General features: G+C 51.3%; 1 protein-coding gene across 1 annotated transcript in view; it reads left to right on the top strand.

Moving 5' to 3' along the window:
- Positions 1-22,452, top strand: part of LMNA (lamin A/C) — a 109,541-nt gene that overhangs the window by 52,299 nt on the left and 34,790 nt on the right. The gene's annotated exons all lie outside the window — the stretch shown is intronic.

The following is a 22,452-nucleotide window of genomic DNA, read 5'->3' on the forward strand; positions in this document are numbered from 1 at the left end:
TGGAGAAGTATTTACCACGTCTTTCGGTGGCCATCCCTGGGAGGTTACAGGGGTGGTAGCTGTCCAGATGGCAAAGGTCTAGGTCCAGCTTTGAAGAAGTATTTACCATCAGTCTTTCGATGGCCGATCCTGGGAGTGGTGGTAGCTGGCCAGACGCCGATGTTCCAAGTCCAGCTTTGGAGGAGTATTTACCATCAGTCTTTCATGGCCAATCTTGGAAGGTTACATGGGTGGTAGCTGGCCAGATGCTGATGGTACAGGTCCAGCTTTGGAGTAGTATTTACCACCAGTCTTTCGGTGTCCATTCCTGGGAGGTTACAGGGGTGGTAGCTGGCCAGATTTCAATGGTCTAGGTCCAGCTTTGGAGAAGTATTTACCATGGCTTCAGGTGGCTGTCCCGAGGAGGTTACAGGGGTGGTAGCTGGCCAGATTCCAATGGTCTAGGTCCAGCTTTGGAGTAGTATTTACCACCAGTCTTTCAGTGCCCAGTCCTGCGAGGTTACAATGGTGGTAGCTGGCCAGACGCCGATGTTCCAAGTCCAGCTTTGGAGGAGTATTTACCATCAGTCTTTCATGGCTGACCCTGGGAGGTTAAATGGGTGGTAGCTGTCCAGATGCTGATGGTCTTGGTCCAGCTCTGGAGGAGTATTTACCATCAGTCTTTCGGTGGCCGATCCTGGGAGGTTACAGTGGTGGTAGCTGGCCAGATGCTGATGTTCCAAATCCAGCTTTGGAGGAGCATTTACCATCAGTCTTTCATGGCCGATCCTGGGAGGTTACATGGGTGGTAGCTGGCCAGATGCGGATGGTCCAGGTCCAGCTTTGGAGTAGGATTTACCACCAGTTTTTCGGTGCCCATTCCTGGGAGGTTACAGGGGTGGTAGCTGGCCAGATTCTAATGGTCTAGGTCCTGCTTTGGAGAAGTATTTACCACGTCTTCAGGTGGCCGTCCCTAGGAGGTTACAGGGGTGGTAGCTGGCCAGATTCCAATGGTCTAGGTCCAGCTTTGGAGTAGTATTTACCACCAGTCTTTCATTGCCCAGTCCTGCAAGGTTACAATGGTGGTAGCTGGCCAGACGCTGATGTTACAAGTCTAGCTTTGGAGGAGTATTTACCATCAGTCTTTCATGGCTGACCCTGGGAGGTTAAATGGGTTGTAGCTGGCCAGATTCTAATGGTCTAGGGCCATCTTTGGAGTAGTATTTACCACCATTCTTTCAGTGCCCAGTCCAGCGAGGTTACAGTGGTGGTAGCTGGCCAGATGCCGATGGTCTAGGTCCAGCTTAGAAGGAGTAATTACCATCAGTCTTTCGGTGGCCGATCCTGGTAGGTTACAGTGGTGGTAGCTGGCCAGATGACGATGTTCCAAGTCCAACTTTGGAGGAGTATTTACCATCCATGGCCGTTCCTGGGAGGTTACAGGGGTGGTAGCTGGCCAGATTCCAATGGTCTAGGTCCAGCTGGCCAGATGCTGATGTTCCAGGTCCAGCTTTGGAGGAGTAGTTACCGTCAGTTTTTCAGTGCCCGGGAGGTTACGGGGGTGGTATTTGGCAAGACGCCGACTAGGTCCAGCATTGGAGGAGTATTTACCTTTGTATAATGGCTGTGCCAACTACTATCATGTATTGCCGCACATCTCAGTGGTAACACCTCAGTTTACCATGCTAGGGTCCGCCTAAACAAAGGTGGTCTCCCCATCACGTGAGTCCTGACTTATTTGGAGGAAGGGTCTGCTGCAGCAGGATACAGCTGAATATGGCACAATCTATGCCCTGGATCTACAGAGCGCTCTCGGACACTTAGCTGCAGACAAAGGACTAAGCCCTCACACAATGAGGTGTATGTATAACACAGAGCTGGGTAACGCATCTGGTAACTCGCGTATTAGGTGCAGCCTCAGTAGACTGGGATCTGTGCTGTAGGAGCAGAACTCGGGGCCTGGTTCTTAGGTGAGTGTGACGTGATGGCATGTCCTCTGCAATAACATGTGTAAGTTGCCCCGTACATTATTTCTGATTGCATCCATACACAGTGCCTGACTCCGATATGTTCGTTTATTGCACAGACGCAGGGAAGCGGCCATGCAATATCGTACAACTAAAGTACAAATTCTGCAGGCGGCGTCTAGAAAAGAGACTTCCTGTCAGCATCTGCGTTCCGAGTGCTGCATTCAAAGACGCAGCATCAGGTCACCGTGGTCATGGCCCTTGGTCAGTGTGAAGAAGCCAAATCTCACTCATATTGACCGCGGGAACCTCTCTGCTGGGTCCAAGAAACCTACAGGTGGTGGTGCAGACCCTGAGATTGCCACGCCCACAAAACAGAAGAGACACGCCCCCATATTGTAGAAGGGTTCCAGTGTCCGGCCCCATATCCCCGCTAGGCCCCAAACATGTTAGACAGCTTTATTCTTACACTGCAATATAGATCACAGGACACCGCCCCAACCAAGTGTAGCTCTCAGCACATGTTACATCTGCCCCCCTGCAGCACAGCATGGTCTTGCCCAGGTTCTTGCTTTTTTTTTGCTTTACTTCCAAGCCTGAATCAGGCCCTCAGTGCAGGACAGCCGGAGCCAAAGGTTATTTATAGAAAGTCCGCTCTGTGGAGGGATACGTATGTGAGGTAGTGACAGCGGCGGTAACACAATCCTGTGTCTTATTGTATACACACTGCGATGGTTACTGTGTGCGACGCGCCAGCTGCTGTGTGTTTATGTATGACTCATACACATCTCCATTAATCTCCTGAGCAGGCCGGATATACTCGCGTACACAGTGTACACACGGCCCAGGGAAAGTCTGACTACTGTGTCCCCCGCCCGGGCCTGGCTTGCCTCCTCACATTTGGGCAGTATTTTGGGGTTGCTAGGCAAGTGACCATGGAGACAGAATACAGTGACTCACAATCGGGTGCCTATTGTACAAACTACCTCTTTTATCTGGAATTGTATATTACTCTGATAAAACCACAGCTATAAAATAATTACACATCGTCATATAAATCAGAATGTTCGCTTTCTTGTGAGCGCCGCAGGAATCAAACAACAATGCGGCAGCTGGGCGCGACTGTCCCGCACGTCTTCCCCATTGCAAACGGTAACATGTATGCGTCCACTGGGACTTTTGGCTTCTTGCAGTGAGATGTGACGTCAGCCGCCGGCCCCCAGCACACCTCATTCCGCCTGCAATCCCATGGGAATGTCCAACGTTTTCATGGGGGCGCCTATGAAACGCTGGGTCGGCACCCCCTCCCCGCTGCGAACGGCCCGGTGTCATTGTAAATCGCTGAGGCCATTTGCAGTCCGTGATTGCGCCTGCGCAGAAATGCGCAATCCCCGATCATCAGAGCATGAGCGAACCGGAATTGGCCCCATAATGCCAGCAATCACTCAATCCACTGCTACATGTCCAACCTCATCTCTGTCTGCTGCCCCCTGCTCCTCCTCACATAGCCGGCTCACCTCCCCCCGGACTGTCTCCTCTCCTGCCCGCCCTCCCTCCTCTGGCACTCCCTCCCTCACCATGTCTCGCCGAGCACTGAGATCTGACCTTCACATCATAACACCCCTCCTAGATGTCCTCTTACTGCTCCGGCTCTGGCTAGTCACCCTCCCCTTAATACGTAGGATATTGCAGGCAGGGCCCTCCTTCCTCTTGTTCACTGTCCTTGCCAGCTGAGCTTTGTGTCTTGCCTGCTTTTATCCCCTGCAGCGATAGTTCTAGTGTACGCTCACACTTACATCGGGCCAGGCAGAGCAAGCTGACTCGCCATACAAGTTACAGAGAGTCGCCCCACCCTCTCTCCGTGTCCCCATCCTACCTTTATATTGCTCCTAGATATCTTCGTTTACACTGTATTGTAATCAGGAAAGGTCACCTTGGGTCTGGTGCGGGTGGAGGAGCTGTTGCTGCTGCTCCCCCCCCCCCCCCAAAAAAAAAAAAAAAAAAAAAAAAAACAGGACTTTGAAAATCAGGACGGATGGGAGGAACGGGTTTATGTACAAATTGACACCAAACAAGAGAGAGCCCATGTCGGCCTTTGCTTGTGTCGACATTTGGTGTATGTTAACCTAGTGCCTGTTGAACTTTTGGGTATCGATCTAGAGGACTTAATATCCCGCTCCAGAAGATCGCTGCAGTCTGTGATCATCGGCATTACGTCTCGACAGTCGGTAGGTTAAAGCCCTATGGTTAAATGGTTGACACGACAATGGCACACACAAATGTCAGCCATTGCTAAATACATCACAAACCGCTGTAAATCCGCAGATCCATTACAAAATCCCGGAACATCGAATCATTTTCCCAAACACACCCAGAAAAAGCCGGATCCTGCGGCAAACTGCGACAAACTGCGATTGCTAAGTGTTTTCCATTCGCAATATGCAGCTGTGCACCCACAATGTGAACGCAGTCACCTGATAATCGCTTGATTTGGTTGTTTTCTTCGAATCAGCGCTCCATGCTGAATTAGACCCTGTGTGAGGAATCGCTTCTGCACCGGTACAGCTTTTCCATCCCGCACAGCAGAATTGCTCTGACGTTCCCACTCTGTTATTTGGAGAATACCCTCTGCATACGTACAGCTCATTCCTATGTACTGGGCACCGGGGAATGGCATCTTCTACATCACACGCCTGCAGTTCTGCAATGGTGAATCGCAGGTTGTTTTTGTAGCACGGCGGCGTCTCCACATCAGCACCGCCCAACCTAGTCCGTGGCACCAACATTATATAAACATGTCAGTGCCACCGCCTTTATCTGGGAGTGGGCATTGTTACCACTGCTTTGGTGGCAGCAGTGGGCTTTGTCCTGTACTCAGGGTGGGATGTATTTTGTAGCTGATTGAGTGCAGGGGGTGTAGAATGGAGGGATATACTGTATATATAGCTGGCAGCAGGTGGGGAGTGACGTCTGTATTGCATGTAACAGATGTTGTGTGACGCTGATCAGAGAGGACACCTCTCATACAAGGGAAGCCCTGTCTGTAAACCACAGGCCCAAAATATCTCAGGGCTTCCCTGCCTACCTTGTATCTAAGGAAATGCCGGAAACATAACATAACACAAGTCTGAGCAGCAGCAGCAGCCCCCCTGGGGTGCAGCTACAGAGTCTGGGACCTCTCCAACGTCTGATCTCTCTAGCGCCCGTGTTTTTCATTTGCTCATTTCTTTTGCTACCACCCCTGCCGGGAGCTGTGTACGGGTGCCCGCTACTCTTTAGGCGTTCAGAATCAGCGACTGGGGCTATCGCTGTATTTGTCGCCATTGCGTTCTCACTGCCCCAGTTTGGCAGCTGGGAATAATCTACATTATTTTTTTATAAAGGAAAGTTTGGCCGGAGTTTGGTGACTTGGCTGCTGCTGTGGAAAATGAGGCGGTTTATACGTTTGTAGCCTCTGGGGCAGGAAACCCAATTTTAAAATGAAGCGACTGGAGGAGGCAGGATAAATCATGGCATGGGGGATAATATGTACCCCAAACCCACCCACGTGCAGACGGGGATCAGGTGACCCCAAGAAATTGAAGTCATTGGGGGGGGGGGGTCACAGAATTCCCATTTAAGACATTTTTCTTTTCCTACCATCACCCCCTTTCCCCTCCCCAAAAATATGTATGCTTGCCCCCTCTCGTCATTGCTGGCCCTTATTTACCCATATTAATGAATTGTTTAACCATCTCGGTGCCGGAAGGAAAAGCAGGAACTGGAATCGGAGACTAGAACTATATACTTGTATATACAGGGCAGCTGACAATGGTGCGGATCTATTTCCTGGGCCAGGGCAGTAATGTGATCATCGCTAGGCGGGTGCGGCAGCTGCATATGCCGCTCAGGTGTCTGCATCTTGTACCCACCAGGTATAGTATAGGTTTGCAACACTGGGATCTTCTTTCACAGAGTATTTACACAACTGAGCGTTTGTCACCTTGTTTGGTTTAGTCACTGTGCAAGGCCCAATGCCTGGGAGCAGTAGTTTGCACAATGCTGGGATTTGCAGTTCCACTACATCTGGCGAGGTTCTGAATGAGAGAGTTGTCAGTAAGTGAGTGTAGGGCGTAGAGATAATGTTCCTGGCAATAGGAGAGGGGGCGTATGAGGGGGTTCATATTCCGCTCTGTGATGCCCCCCTGTCCTGACAGTGCCACATCCTCACTGTACAATACAGTAACATTAGAGGACAGTCTAACTAAGCCGCCTTCCCCCACTCGCACCCCATCTCTGCATGGCAGGCAGAGCACAGAGTAAGGGAGGGGAGGGGGTGCGTGTGATAAATTTGGCTATGGCAGTCTGTGGTTTCTGTGAGTCATGATTTAATGATCACAGGGCTGCCTGTTATATTTAACTCATTCACTGACACACCCGGGACACGAGCATCCCAAATACTGCACACACAGCGCTTCTCTGACCAGTAACCACAGCAACAAGTTCTATTTGGTGCAACAGCGAAGAGTCTTCTGTACAGTGCAACCCCGCCATCTGTCCAGCGGGTGTGGGTTGTTAGGTCTACAACAACTAGGTCCACACCACTAGGTTGACAGGCAGCAAAGTCGACACAGTTTGAAGTGCACCGCATGGCTTGCTCGGCACTCGGCACACTATTTTATACTCCCACCACGCCCTAGTGAATGGTAGGGCATGAAATACCCCGTCGGCACAAAAAAAACAGTGAAAACCCCCATGTCAACCTTTTAACTGTCGAGTTTGCCCATGTCGACCTAATGCTTGTGTCGACCTAATGACCTGTCGACCTAGACCCATGTCGACCTAGACACGTCGACTTTGTTGCCTGTCGACCTAGTGGTGTCGACCCAATGCTTGTCGACCTAGTTGCTGTAGACCTAATGACCGTATCCCCTGTCCAGCAGGGTATAGAGTTACTGGTGTGTGATAATAAGGAGCAGACATATTGGGCGAGATGTACTAAGATTGAACAGTGATACAATGGAGAGTGATAAACAACCAGCCCCTAAATGTCATGTTACGGACTGTTAGAAAAATGACAGTTGGGAGCTGATTGGTTGGTAGTTGATCACTATCCATTGCATCACTTTCCCATTCTATTCTGCTGTTTGATTCTCTGGTCGGTGCTGTGACTATTAACACACTGGGGGGTTATTCTGGTTCATTAGCTCCGATGCAAATTTTCATCCTTGCAAGTGACCCCGATCCCGCCTTGCGATGGTGGTACGCCGGCCCGCGGTGGTGCATGCGATTTTTACGTTTTACATAAACATCCATTCGCATGCCCCTGGGACCCTCCCACATCTTTTGACAGTCGCTGACCATGGAAAGATGTGGAAGGTGCGCACATGTGTAAGGTTGGTCGGAGCATCACCGAATGTCAGCTGCGCCCACTCCCCCCCCCCCCCGAGCGTACACGCATATGTAAGGTTGCAGCGGCACTTACCACTGAGGAAACCGATGGGGGGTCTCTTCCTTTCTTTTCTGTTAATCTTTCCACGGTAACTCCTGAACCGGTCATCAGAGAGCGGCTGCTGCTGGCATTCTGATGTCTATGTTACCTTACAAAGTGACATGGTTTATAATATATAGAGATGTAGCCCCGCCTATCACAGCTCCGCCATGTCACATGCGCCAAGCATGGCAAAAGGCGGGCACCCGCCGCCCCACCCTCATGCGCAGAATTCGCACCCGTGCCTCATAGAAAAGCATTAGGTAACATTACAGTTCCGCTCCGCGGGTGCGACTTGCTGCGCCAAACGGGCACTAGCGGCCACAACGCAAGAATGAGTGCCGCTATATCTGGTTTATATGGTAACAGGCACTGAACAACATCTGGCATCAAATGGGGGGTTTCCATGTGATGTCTGTATAATAGTAACACCAGTAATACCAGCATTTCGTCATGTGTAGGCTATAGTATAGGAATTGGAAAGTGTTTGGTATTACTACACTCTGGTAGAGTCTCCTACAGCGGAGATCCTGGGGTAGTGGGTACTGAGTGCCCAGCGTGGGTGGTGGCACCAGCAGACAGGGAGAGCTTTGTGACTGAAGGGTGTGGTCCCTCTCGCAGACCTTTGTTCTCAGGGAAACTGAAAGCCATTCACAAGCAGCAGCTGCATCTTCATTCTCCGGGATTCTACAAATCATCTCAACTTTATAAATAAATCACAGGTCTCCTCTCTCCGGACTCCAACCACTGAGAGTATCACCCTGGGGTGGTCACCTATACTGTCCTGAGAGGAGAGTGTCACCCTGGGGTGGTCGCCTATACTGTCCTGAGAGGAGAGTATCACCCTGGGGTGGTCGCCTATACTGTCCTGAGAGGAGAGTATCACCCTGGGGTGGTCGCCTATACTGTCCTGAGAGGAGAGTGTCACCCTGGGGTGGTCGCCTATACTGTCCTGAGAGGAGAGTGTCACCCTGGGGTGGTCGCCTATACTGTCCTGAGAGGAGAGTGTCACCCTGGGGTGGTCGCCTATACTGTCCTGAGAGGAGAGGGTCACCCTGGGGTGGTCACCTATACTGTCCTGAGGGGAGAGTGTCACCCTGGGGTGGTCGCCTATACTGTCCTGAGAGGAGAGTGTCACCCTGGGGTGGTCGCCTATACTGTCCTGAGAGGAGAGTGTCACCCTGGGGTGGTCGCCTATACTGTCCTGAGAGGAGAGTGTCACCCTGGGGTGGTCGCCTATACTGTCCTGAGAGGAGAGTATCACCCTGGGGTGGTCGCCTATACTGTCCTGAGAGGAGAGTGTCACCCTGGGGTGGTCGCCTATACTGTCCTGAGAGGAGAGTGTCACCCTGGGGTGGTCGCCTATACTGTCCTGAGAGGAGAGTGTCACCCTGGGGTGGTCGCCTATACTGTCCTGAGAGGAGAGTGTCACCCTGGGGTGGTCGCCTATACTGTCCTCAGAGGAGAGTGTCACCTTGGGGTGGTCGCCAATACTGTCCGGAGAGGAGAGTGTCACCCTGGGGTGGTCACCTATACTGTCCTGAGAGGAGAGTGTCACCCTGGGGTGGTCGCTTATACTGTCCTGAGAGGAGAGTGTCACCCTGGGGTGGTCGCCTATACTGTCCTGAGAGGAGAGTGTCACCCTGGGGTGGTCGCCTATACTGTCCTGAGAGGAGAGTGTCACCCTGGGGTGGTCGCCTATACTGTCCTGAGAGGAGAGTGTCACCCTGGGGTGGTCGCCTATACTGTCCTGAGAGGAGAGTATCACCCTAGGGTGGTCGCCTATACTGTCCTGAGAGGAGAGTGTCACCCTGGGGTGGTCGCCTATACTGTCCTGAGAGGAGAGTGTCACCCTGGGGTGGTCGCCTATACTGTCCTGAGAGGAGAGTGTCACCCTGGGGTGGTCGCCTATACTGTCCTGAGAGGAGAGTGTCACCCTGGGGTGGTCGCCTATACTGTCCTGAGAGGAGAGTGTCACCCTGGGGTGGTCGCCTATACTGTCCTGAGAGGAGAGTGTCACCCTGGGGTGGTCGCCTATACTGTCCTGAGAGGAGAGTGTCACCGGGGTGGTCGCCTATACTGTCCTGAGAGGAGAGTGTCACCCTGGGGTGGTCGCCTATACTGTCCTGAGAGGAGAGTGTCACCCTAGGGTGGTCACCTATACTGTCCTGAGAGGAGAGTGTCACCCTGGGGTGGTCGCCTATACTGTCCTGAGAGGAGAGTGTCACCCTGGGGTGGTCGCCTATACTGTCCTGAGAGGAGAGTGTCACCCTGGGGTGGTCGCCTATACTGTCCTGAGAGGAGAGTGTCACCCTGGGGTGGTCGCCTATACTGTCCTGAGAGGAGAGTATCACCCTAGGGTGGTCACCTATACTGTCCTGAGAGGAGAGTGTCACCCTGGGGTGGTCGCCTATACTGTCCTGAGAGGAGAGTGTCACCCTGGGGTGGTCGCCTATACTGTCCTGAGAGGAGAGTGTCACCGGGGTGGTCGCCTATACTGTCCTGAGAGGAGAGTGTCACCCTGGGGTGGTCGCCTATACTGTCCTGAGAGGAGAGTGTCACCCTGGGGTGGTCGCCTATACTGTCCTGAGAGGAGAGTGTCACCCTGGGGTGGTCACCTATACTGTCCTGAGAGGAGAGTATCACCCTAGGGTGGTCACCTATACTGTCCTGAGAGGAGAGTGTCACCCTGGGGTGGTCGCCTATACTGTCCTGAGAGGAGAGTGTCACCCTGGGGTGGTCGCCTATACTGTCCTGAGAGGAGAGTGTCACCGGGGTGGTCGCCTATACTGTCCTGAGAGGAGAGTGTCACCCTGGGGTGGTCGCCTATACTGTCCTGAGAGGAGAGTGTCACCGGGGTGGTCGCCTATACTGTCCTGAGAGGAGAGTGTCACCCTGGGGTGGTCGCCTATACTGTCCTGAGAGGAGAGTGTCACCCTGGGGTGGTCGCCTATACTGTCCTGAGAGGAGAGTGTCACCGGGGTGGTCACCTATACTGTCCTGAGAGGAGAGTGTCACCCTGGGGTGGTCGCCTATACTGTCCTGAGAGGAGAGTGTCACCCTGGGGTGGTCGCCTATACTGTCCTGAGAGGAGAGTGTCACCGGGGTGGTCGCCTATACTGTCCTGAGAGGAGAGTGTCACCCTGGGGTGGTCGCCTATACTGTCCTGAGAGGAGAGTGTCACCCTGGGGTGGTCGCCTATACTGTCCTGGCTGAGCGTACTGCCCTGGGGTGACCATCTATACCATCCTGGCTGAGCATACCACCCTGGGGTGACCGCCTATACTCTCCTGGCTGAACATACCACCCTGGGGTGACCACCTATACTGTCCTGGCTGAGCGTACCGCCCTGGGTACAGTCTCATTGTGCCAATGTCCAGTGAGGGTACATTCACCAAACACAGACCGGCACTTTTGTCTCTTTAGCACCTGCCTCCAGACAATTACGCAGTCACCCCAATGGGTGCCGCACGGCTCCCCAACAGTCGGAATTCCGACAGTCATTACTCCGACGTCGGAATCCCGACTGCTCCCTCGTGGGGGTCCACGACCCCCATAGAGGGAGAATAAAATAGATGGCGAGAACAGCGAGCCCGCAAGGGGCTTCATTGCGCTCCCCACGCTGTGCAGTCGGGATTCCGACGTCTGACTAATGACTGTCGGAATCCCGACCGTCACACCCACCCCAATGATAATTCATTGTCAGAAGTCAAGTACATACACTGATGATGTCACAGGCTTGCACAGGGGGCGGAATGTCACTCTGGCGGGACGGCGTATACCTGAACTCTGGGCTCTGCAGATTTGAGAATATGATGTACTATAATTTACACCCATTTTGCTACAATCCTGAATTATCCCCAATGCTGGTATTCTTTAGTGATTAACACGTGTGACAGTGACACACAAACACCCAGCAAGTCCCCAATCCAGCTGTCCTACCCTCGCCATAATGTGCCTACCCCGGGACCTCGGCTTCCACAGGGGGACCCTGCATCTGCAAGGCTAGTGCTGTCCTCCAATGTCACTGCTGGGACATGTAGTTCCACAGCGGCTGGGGTCTGCGTTATGAGTGCCCCTGATGTATAATGCTGTCATGACTAATAACTGAATTACTGGTAGCGTGCTGGAAGTACATGAGCTGGAACAGGTGACTTCCGGGTTTGGGACCTGTCTGTTCTCCTTCCGGGGGCCATAAATAGATCTGGGATGTATCCTGTAACAGGCGGGCGGGGGTGTGTGTGGTGGGGGGTGTACAGCAGAATCTGCCCAGACATGTCCACACTACTAGGTAGCAGACTGTATGTCATTATTATCCATTATTTATGATAACATCATGGATAATTATTGTGCGCTGCTGCTTCTGGTTTGCTCCCAGAATTAGCCAGGGCTCCAGCTGCAGCCTCAGCTCTGGGGATCTCATTTACTAACACAGGTGATGAGACTCTTTAAGTGATCATGCTCAGTGTTATACCCCTTTCATACCCCTTTCAGACAGAAAAAAATACTGTGAATTACCCTGGAATTTACCAGGGTTTTTACCGGGTCTGATTTCCAAAAACCTGGGTCGACGGCTGTCTGAAAGGGTGCAACCCAGGTTTTTGGGATTATTACACATTCTTAGGCACTGATTGGCTCTCCTGGTGGGGTGCTGGCTGATTGGTTGTGAGGATGGACCTCTCTGATTGGCTGGGGGGGGGGGGGCATGGCACTGGGACTGGCCTCTGAGGTCATTAGGGAGCTGAAGAAAGGATAGCATGGCCCAATGGTAGCAGCAAGAGGTGAGAGCTGCTGGCAGTGAGAGGGGAGGGGATCCACAAACTGGGAGAGTCAAAGATGCCACAGTGTACTCAAACATTGCAAATATACTGACAGCGATGTGAGGCATACTTGCCTACTTTTGAAAACTAGTTTCAGGGAGATTATAGTTGGTAGTAGAATTTAGCAAAGCGCCCCATTGAGGGGGCGTGTCAAAGGGTGTGTCTAGTTCCATATATGGAGAGATTGTGAAAAGAGATTGTGAATGTGGCACCTAGAAGCGTGGGTGTGTACTGCTACCTCTGAGAGGAATTTTTTATAATGATTTATACCCAAATGTAGATGAGCCCCAAAGCAGTTAGTAAGAGCTACTATACGTGGTAAAGTGCTGGGAAATGGCGCTGATGATTCAATGTAAATCTCTCATTCCTTTTTTCCCCGAAATATGTAACAGTGTAATGTGGGCTAGGTGACATGAGGGAGATTGCTAGACTAATGAGGGAGAGAGGGAGATTGCTGCTACGTCAGGTAGTCTCCTGCAGAATGCAGGAGGGGAGGTAACTATGATATAACAGTGTAATGTGGGCTAGGTGACATGAGGGAGATTGCTAGACTAATGAGGGAAAGAGGGAGATTGCTGCTATGTCAGGGAGTCTCCTGCAGAATGCAGGAGGGGAGGTAACTATGATGTAACAGTGTAATGTGGGCTAGGTGACATGAGGGAGATTGCTAGACTAATGAGGGAGAGAGGGAGATTGCTGCTATGTCAAAGAGTCACCTGCAGAATGCAGGAGGGAAGGTAACTATGATGTAACAGTGTAATGTGGGCTAGGTGACATGAGGGAGATTGCTAGACTAATGAGGGAGATTGCTGCTATGTCAGGGAGTCTCCTGCAGAATGCAGGAGGGGAGGTAACTATGATGTAACAGTGTAATGTGGGCTAGGTGACATGAGGGTGATTGCTAGACTAATGAGGAAGAGAGGGAGATTGCTGCTATGTCAGGGAGTCTCCTGCAGAATGCAGGAGGGAAGGTAACTATGATGTAACAGTGTAATGTGTGCTAGGTAACATGAGGGAGATTGCTAGACTAATGAGGGAGAGAGGGAGATTGCTTCTATGTCAGGGAGTCTCCTGCAGAATGCAGGAGGGGAGGTTACTATGATGTAACAGTGTAATGTGGGCTAGGTGACATGAGGGAGATTGGTAGACTAATGCGGGAGAGAGGGAGATTGCTGCTATGTCAGGGAGTCCACTGCAGAATGCAGGAGGGGAGGTAACTACTATGTAACAGTGTAATGTGTGCTAGGTGAAATGAGGGAGATTGCTAGACTAATGAGGGAGAGAGGGAGATTGCTGCTATGTCAGGGAGTCCACTGCAGAATGCAGGAGGGGAGGTAACTACGATGTAACAGTGTAATGTGTGCTAGGTGAAATGAGGGAGATTGCTAGACTAATGAGGGAGAGAGGGAGATTGCTGCTATGTCAGGGAGTCTCCTGCAGAATGCAGGAGGGAAGGTAACTATGATGTAACAGTATAATGTTTGCTAGGTGACATGAGGGAGATTGCTAGACTAATGAGGGAGAGAGGGAGATTGCTTCTATGTCAGGGAGTCTCCTGCAGAATGCAGGAGGGGAGGTAACTATGATGTAACAGTTTAATGTGGGCTAGGTGACATGAGGGAGATTGCTAGACTAATGAGGGGGAGAGGGAGATTGCTTTTATTTCAGGGAGTCTCCTGCAGAATGCAGGAGGGGAGGCATCTACGATGTAACAGTGTAATGTGGGCTAGGTGACATGAGGGAGATTGCTAGACTAATGAGGGAGAGAGGGAGATTGCTTCTATGTCAGGGAGTCTCCTGCAGAATGCAGGAGGGAAGGTAACTATGATGTAACAGTGTAATGTGTGCTAGGTGACATGAGGGAGATTACTAGACTAATGAGGGAGAGAGGGAGATTGCTTTGATGTCAGGGAGTCTCCTGCAGAATGCAGGAGGGGAGGTAACTATGATTTAACAGTGTAATGTGGGCTAGGTGACATGAGGGAGATTGCTAGACTAATGAGGGGGAGAGGGAGATTGCTGTTTTGTCAGGGAGTCTCCTGCAGAATGCAGGAGGGAAGGTAACTATGATGTAACAGTGTAATGTGTGCTAGGTGACATGAGGGAGATTGCTAGACTAATGAGGGAGAGAGGGAGATTGCTTCTATGTCAGGGAGTCTCCTGCAGAATGCAGGAGGGGAGGTAACTATGATGTAACAGTGTAATGTGGGCTAGGTGACATGAGGGAGATTGCTAGACTAATGAGGGGGAGAGGGAGATTGCTGTTATTTCAGGGAGTCTCCTGCAGAATGCAGGAGGGTAGGCAAAAATGATGTGAGGTAACATGAACCTACCAGTATATAAAAACATTAAAACATGTTTACAACATATCCTTGTGTCATGCCATGGTTAATGCACTGCAGTGAGCACTCACCACCCACTTTTCATGATCTCATCTCTGTGTGCCTTTAAAAGTGTCCTTTTCTTATGACACACAGTATATTGCAAGAAAAATCAGGCTTCTGTTAAAGGGGTCGACACGAGAAATACCTGGGTTTTTCGTGCTGTGTGAAAGAGGGTCAGAGCTTTTAGCTGAGTCTTACGCGGGTTTTTGTATCTGGGAAATACCTGGGTTTTGGGGGATTTTCTGCTTTTTGCACATGAACACTCATCAACCCGGGATTTTGGTATGTCTGAAAGGGTCAACCTGACCCTTCCTTCTACCTGGTTTGAGGAGCCAGGATTGACCCTTTCAGACAAAAGAAAAACACAGTTTTTTCTGCAAATTACTGGGTAGAACTGCTTCACCAGGTAATTTGCTGCTGTAAGTGTGAAAGGGTGCAGGTTGCACCCGGGAAAATGACCCAGCAGTCAAAATGCCGGGTAATTCCCATGTAGTATGTCTAAAAGGGGTATTACTCACACAGAGCCTGATTCTGCAGTGACCAAAAATCTCAGTGTGGCTGCGTCTTATGTGATGGTACTGTGGAAATACACTAACGCTGCTACTGCCAGGATCACATCTAAGATAAGGACAGGTACCGGGAATCATGTCCAGGATAAGGACAGGTACCGGGAATCACGTCCAGGATAAGTACACGTATTGGGAATCACATCCAGGATAAGGACAGGTATGGGAATCACAACCAGGATAAGAAAAGGTATCGGGAATCATGTCCAGGATAAGGACAGGTACCGGGAATCACGTCCAGGATCAGGACAGGTACCGGGATTCACATCCAGGATAAGGACCGGTACCGGGAATCACGTCCAGGATAAGGATAGGCACCGGGAATCACGTCCAGGATAAGGATAGGCACCGGGAATCACGTCCAGGATAAGGAAAGGTACCGGGAATCACATCCAGGATAAGGACAGGTACCGCGAATCACAACCAGGATAAGAAAAGGTACCGGGAATCACGTCCAGAATAAGGACAGATACCGGGAATCACGTCCAGGATCAGGACAGGTACCGGGAATTACAACCGGGATAAGGACAGGTGCCGGGAATCACACTTGGGATAAGGACAGGTACCGGGAATCACGTCTGGGATAAGGACAGGTACCGGGAATCACGTCCGAGATAAGGACAGGTACCTGGAATCACATCCGGGATAAGGACAGGTACCGGGAATCACATCCAGGATAAGGACCGGTACTGGGAATCACGTCCAGGATAAGGAAAGGTATTGGGAATCACGTCCAGGATAAGGACAGGTATTGGGAATCACTTCCAGGGTAAGGACAAGTACCGGGAATCACGTCTAGGATAAGGACAGGTACCGGGAATCACGTCCAGGATAAGGAAAGTTATTGGGAATCACGTCCAGGATAAGGACAGGTATTGGGAATCACGTCCAGGATAAGGACAGGTATTGGGAATTACATCCAGGATAAGGAAAGGTACCGGGAATCACGTCCAGGATAAGGACAGGTATTGGGAATTACGTCCAGGATCAGGACACGTACCGGGAATCACACCCAGGATAAGGACAGGTGCCGGGAATCACACCCGGGATAAGGACAGGTACCGGGAATCACGTCCGGGATAAGGACAGGTACCTGGAATCACGTCCGGGATAAGGACAGGTACCGGGAATCACGTCCGGGATAAGGACAGGTACCGGGAATCACGTCCGGGATAAGGATAGGTACTGGGAATCACGTTCCAGGATAAGGACAGGTATTGGGAATCACAGCCAGGATAAGGACAGGTATTGGGAATCACGTCCAGGATAAGGACAGGTACCAGGAATCATGTCCAGGATAAGGACAGGTACCGGGAATCACGTCCAGGATAAGGACAGGTATTGGGAATTATGTCCAGGATCAGGACAAGTACCGGGAATCACACCCAGGATAAGGACAGGTGCCGGGAATCACACCTGGGATAAGGACAGGTACCGGTAATCACGTCCGGGATAAGGACAGGTACCTGGAATCACGTCCGGGATAAGGACAGGTACCGGGAATCACGTCCGGGATAAGGACAGGTACCGGGAATCATGTCCGGGATAAGGACAGGTACCGGGAATCACAGCCAGGATAAGGACAGGTATTGGGAATCACGTCCAGGATAAGGACAGGTACCAGGAATCATGTCCAGGATAAGGACAGGTACCGGGAATCACGTCCAGGATAAGGACAGGTATTGGGAATTATGTCCAGGATCAGGACAAGTACCGGGAATCACACCCAGGATAAGGACAGGTGCCGGGAATCACACCTGGGATAAGGACAGGTACCGGTAATCACGTCCGGGATAAGGACAGGTACCTGGAATCACGTCCGGGATAAGGACAGGTACCGGGAATCACGTCCGGGATAAGGACAGGTACCGGGAATCATGTCCGGGATAAGGACAGGTACCGGGAATCACATCCAGGATAAGGACCGGTACTGGGAACCACGTCCAGGATAAGGAAAGGTATTGGGAATCACGTCCAGGATAAGGACAGGTATTGGGAATCACTTCCAGGATAAGGACAAGTACCGGGAATCACGTCTAGGATAAGGACAGGTACCGGGAATCACGTCCAGGATAAGGAAAGGTATTGGGAATCACGTCCAGGATAAGGACAGGTATTGGGAATCACGTCCAGGATAAGGACAGGTATTGGGAATCACGTCCAGGATAAGGACAGGTACCAGGAATCACATCCAGGATAAGGAAAGGTATTGGGAATTACGTCCAGGATCAGGACAAGTACCGGGAATCACACCCAGGATAAGGACAGGTGCCGGGAATCACACCTGGGATAAGGACAGGTACCGGGAATCACGTCCGGGATAATGACAGGTATTGGGAATTACGTCCAGGATCAGGACAAGTACCGGGAATCACACCCAGGATAAGGACAGGTGCCGGGAATCACACCTGGGATAAGGACAGGTACCGGGAATCACGTCCGGGATAAGGACAGGTACCTGGAATCACGTCCGGGATAAGGACAGGTACCGGGAATCACGTCCGGGATAAGGACAGGTACCGGGAATCACGTCCGGTATAAGGACAGGTACTGGGAATCACGTCCAGGATAAGGACAGGTACTGGGAATCACAACCAGGATAAGGACAGGTACTGGGAATCATGTCCAGGATAAGGACAGGTACCGGGAATCACGTCCTGGATAAGGACAGGTACTGGGAATCACGTCCGGGATAAGGACAGGTACCGGGAATCACGTCCGGGATAAGGACAGGTACTGGGAATCACGTCCGGGATAAGGACAGGTACCGGGAATCACGTCCGGTATAAGGACAGGTACTGGGAATCACGTCCAGGATAAGGACAGGTATTGGGAATCACGTCCGGTATAAGGACAGGTACTGGGAATCACGTCCGGGATAAGGACAGGTACCGGGAATCACGTCCGGTATAAGGACAGGTACTGGGAATCACGTCCGGGATAAGGACAGGTACCGGGAATCACGTCCGGGATAAGGATAGGTACCGGGAATCACGTCCGGGATAAGGACAGGTACTGGGAATCACGTCCGGGATAAGGACAGGTATTGGGAATCACAGCCAGGATAAGGACAGTTACTAGGAATCACGTCCTGGATAAGGACAGGTACTGGGAATCATGTCCAGGATAAGGACAGGTACCGGGAATCACGTCCTGGATAAGGACAGGTACTGGGAATCACAACCAGGATAAGGACACAGAGCAGATACTGAGCATTACGTTCAGATCACAGAAGGGTGGTGTTACTGTGCATTTGCTGCTGCTCAACACAGAACAGATTCTAAAAATGACACCCAAGCACACAGGAGACGGAAAGTGATAAGCTGTCCCGGACCGTCCGTTCTGTACTACGAGATGCACGCTCCTGCGCATCTCATCGTACGGTACAAAAAGTATGTGCTGCACATACTTTTTGTACTAGCTGGTTATCGCATCGCATGCACACTGCATGCACAAGGCATGCGATGTGATGTGTACTATATAAGTCCCAAACGGATCCGTTAAACGGACCGTGTATGGGCAGCTTTACTGTGCACTTGCTGCTGGTAGATACAGAACAGATACTGAGAATTTTAGTGTGGAGGTGATACTGTGCATTTGCTGTCGGTATATAAGGTATATACAGAGAATTACAGTATGGAGATTATACTGTGCATTTTCTAGTCGGTATAAGGGACATATACTGTACTGAGAATGGCATCCAGCATGCAGGGTTGCCTACCTGACTCTCTCCTCATACTTGCCTAATTTTGAAAATTAGTTTCAGGGAGATTATAGTTGGTAATATAATATTGCAAAGCACCCCCTTGAGGGGTGTGTCATGGTCCTCACAAAGGGCATGTCTAGTTCCATATATGAAGAGATTGTGAACGTGGCACCTAGAAGCGAGGGTGTGTACTGCTACATCTGAGAGGAAACTTGTAAAATGACTTATATCCAAATGTAGATGAGCCCAAAGCAGTTAGTAAGAGATACTGTACTTGGTAAAGTGCTGGGAAATGGCGCTGATGATTCAATGTAAATGTATCTGTCTCTCATTCCATTTTTCATAAAAAAAATAATAATAATTATAACAGTGTAATGTGGGCTAGGTGACATGAGGGAGATTGCTAGACTAATGAGGAAGAGAGGGAGATTGCTGCTATGTCAGGGAGTCTCCTGCAGAATGCAGGAGGGGAGGTAACTATGATGTAACAGTGTAATGTGGGCTAGGTGACATGAGGGAGATTGCTAGACTAATGAGGGTGAGAGGGAGATTGCTGCTCTGTCAGGGAGTCTCCTGCAGAATGCAGGAGGGGAGGTAACTATGATGTAAGTGTAATGTGGGCTAGGTGACATGAGGGAGATTGCTAGACTAATGAGGGAGAGAGGAAGATTGCTGCTATGTCAGGGAGTCTCCTGCAGAATGCAGGAGGGGAGGTAACTATGAGGTAACAGTGTAATGTGGGCTAGGGGACATGAGGGAGATTGCTAGACTAATGAGGGAGATTGCTGCTATGTCAGGGAGTCCATAACTATAATGTAACAGTGTAATGTGGGCTAGGTGACATGAGGGAGATTGCTAGACTAATGAGGGAGAGAGGGAGATTGCTGTTATTTCAGGGAGTCTCCTGCAGAATGCAGGAGGGGAGGTAACTATGATGTAACAGTGTAATGTGGGCTAGGTGACATGAAGGAGATTGCTAGACTAATGAGGGAGATAGGGAGATTGCTGCTATGTCAGGGAGTCTCCTGCAGAATGCAGGAGGGGAGGTAACTATGATGTAACAGTGTAATGTGGGCTAGGTGACATGAGGGAGATTGGTAGACTAATGAGGGAGAGAGGGAGATTGCTGCTATGTCAGGGAGTCTCCTGCAGAATGCAGGAGGGGAGGTAACTATGATGTAACAGTGTAATGTGGGCTAGGTGACATGAGGGAGATTGCTAAACTTATGAGGGAGAGAGGGAGATTGCTGCTATGTCAGGGAGTCTCCTGCAGAATGCAGGAGGGGAGGTAACTATGATGGAACAATGTAATGTGAGCTAGGTGACATGAGAAAGATTGCTAGACTAATGAGGGAGAGAGGGAGATTGCTGCTATGTCAGGGAGTCTCCTGCAGAATGCAGGAGGGGAAGTAACTATGATGTAACAGTGTAATGTGGGCTAGGTGACATGAGGGAGATTGCTAGACTAATGAGGGAGAGAGGGAGATTGCTGCTATGTCAGGGAGTCTCCTGCAGGGAGAAAATGCTCTGTTCCTGGACCTCCCTGGTAATGTATCATTGCCAGCACCTGTTAGGACCTACAGTAGGTAACTGATAAGAAAGGTGTCACCACAGGTGCTGGCAATCATACATTACAGGGAAGCCCAGGAGCAGAGCATTTTCTCCCTCATGCACACACACACACCTCCCAACATGACCCTCTCCAGTGAGGACACAATGCTCTGTTTCTGGAATTTCCTCTTAAATTAGGATTGCCATTACCTGTGGTGACACCTTTCTTATTAGTTAACCTGTTCAAAAACAGGTGATGGCAATCATACATTGGCCCTTATTCTGATCGGTGCGGCCCGATCAGAATATGCGGCCACGACCGTGCAGGCGAATCCCCGCCTTCCATACGGATCGCCACCTCCGTCCGTACGCGGATATGTGGCGATCCGCATGAAAGTGGACGGGGATACGCCTCCTCCGTCTTGGGAGCAGCCCCTGCATTCGATGGTCGCCGAACATCGAATGGAGGGCCGCACGCTCCACTAGGTCCCGCCACCCTAGACCACACGGTCACTTGTCCGTATGAAATCATGTATGGGGGCGGGCAGCTGACATCCGGCGATGTCAGATGCCCGCCCCCTACACACGCGTCACGGCTTCATTACCATGCATACGCCCCGCGTTTGCATGGGAACGCCCATGAAACGCGGGGCGTATGCATAGGGTAATGAGGCTTAGTAGCCCCTCACGCCCCTCTACGCCCCCCTGTGCGGCGTCTAAAGAATACGTGCGGCGAAATCGCCTGCACATGCGCAGAGTGACCTCTGCACATGCGCAGACGATAACCATCGGCGGGACGACCGCATGCGGAGAAATCCGCACCGATCAGAATAAGGCCCATTAAGAGGAAAGTCATACCTCCCAACTTTTGAAGTTGGGAGGTCGGGATGTTCGCGCGGCAAAGCCGCGCGCGCTCCCGAAAAGGGGGCGTGGCCTCAAGAAAAGGGGGCGTGGCCTCACGAGGTGACGCAAACTCCGGCCACGCCCCATTTTCGCTGCTCGTCGGCGCTGAATAGACGCTGTGCGCATGCGCACAGCGTCTATTCTCGGCAAGCTGGGGGGCTCCCAACTGTCCCCCCCACCGCGGGACAATGGCGGCCCCGGGCGGGACGCGAGAACGTCCCCGAATATCGGGAAGTTCCCGCGGAAAGCGTGACAGTTGGGAGGTATGGGAAAGTCCAGAAACAGAGCAATGTGTCCTCCTGGCATGGGCCATGTTGGGAGGTATGTGTAAAGGGTCAGGTAGGCAGGAGAAGGGATGCCATATACTGTGCATGTCCTGCTGGGGGATACAGAGCATGAACTCAGCACACAGGGTGAGGGAAGTATTACTGTGCATATGCGCAGATTATTTACATCAGACACCTGGTGTACACAATAAAGGGATCGACAGTGGGCACCAGCCTGGGCATTATATACAGACCAGGGGCACTGAGACAACTCATTTGCACTGCGATCATCACATGTAGCCATACCGTGCTGGCCGGTGGTGTCCGCAGAGGGCGCTGTGGGACACAGAGGGAGGAGACGCCCGCAGATCACCGGCCACCAGGGGGCAGTGTGGATCCCAGGACACGAGCGGGAGTGCGTGTGCTGCGCTCACCTGCAGAAGTCACATGATCTGCGCAGGGCAGGTAAGTGGTCGTTGCGCCGGATGCAATACTGGGGGTGGCAGGGTGGCATTGCACGTTGGCATATCTTAATGTAGGTGAGAGGTGAAGTGGTGGATGCTCCCACTTACTGTAGTTGTCCCCATCTGGGTGTTTTATGGATAATGTCAGCATTGCCCAGACAGGACCGTTTGCGCAGTATCTGTGTGGACCACTTGCAGGGCAGTGGAGAGTCCTGGGGGCAGTTCTGACTCCTGCTTTCTGTGCAGGGGATATAATATACCCAGTATATATACTGTATAAGCTTACCATGCCAGCCCTTTACACACAGACCCTGTGCCATGGCTTATAGGGACAGTATATGTTTTATCTGAGCTTACTTCAGGTGATGTCAGCATT

This window comes from Crinia signifera, chromosome 12 (genome assembly GCF_055691185.1).
Source record: "Crinia signifera chromosome 12, ASM5569118v1, whole genome shotgun sequence".
NCBI classification, from domain to species: domain Eukaryota; kingdom Metazoa; phylum Chordata; class Amphibia; order Anura; family Myobatrachidae; genus Crinia; species Crinia signifera.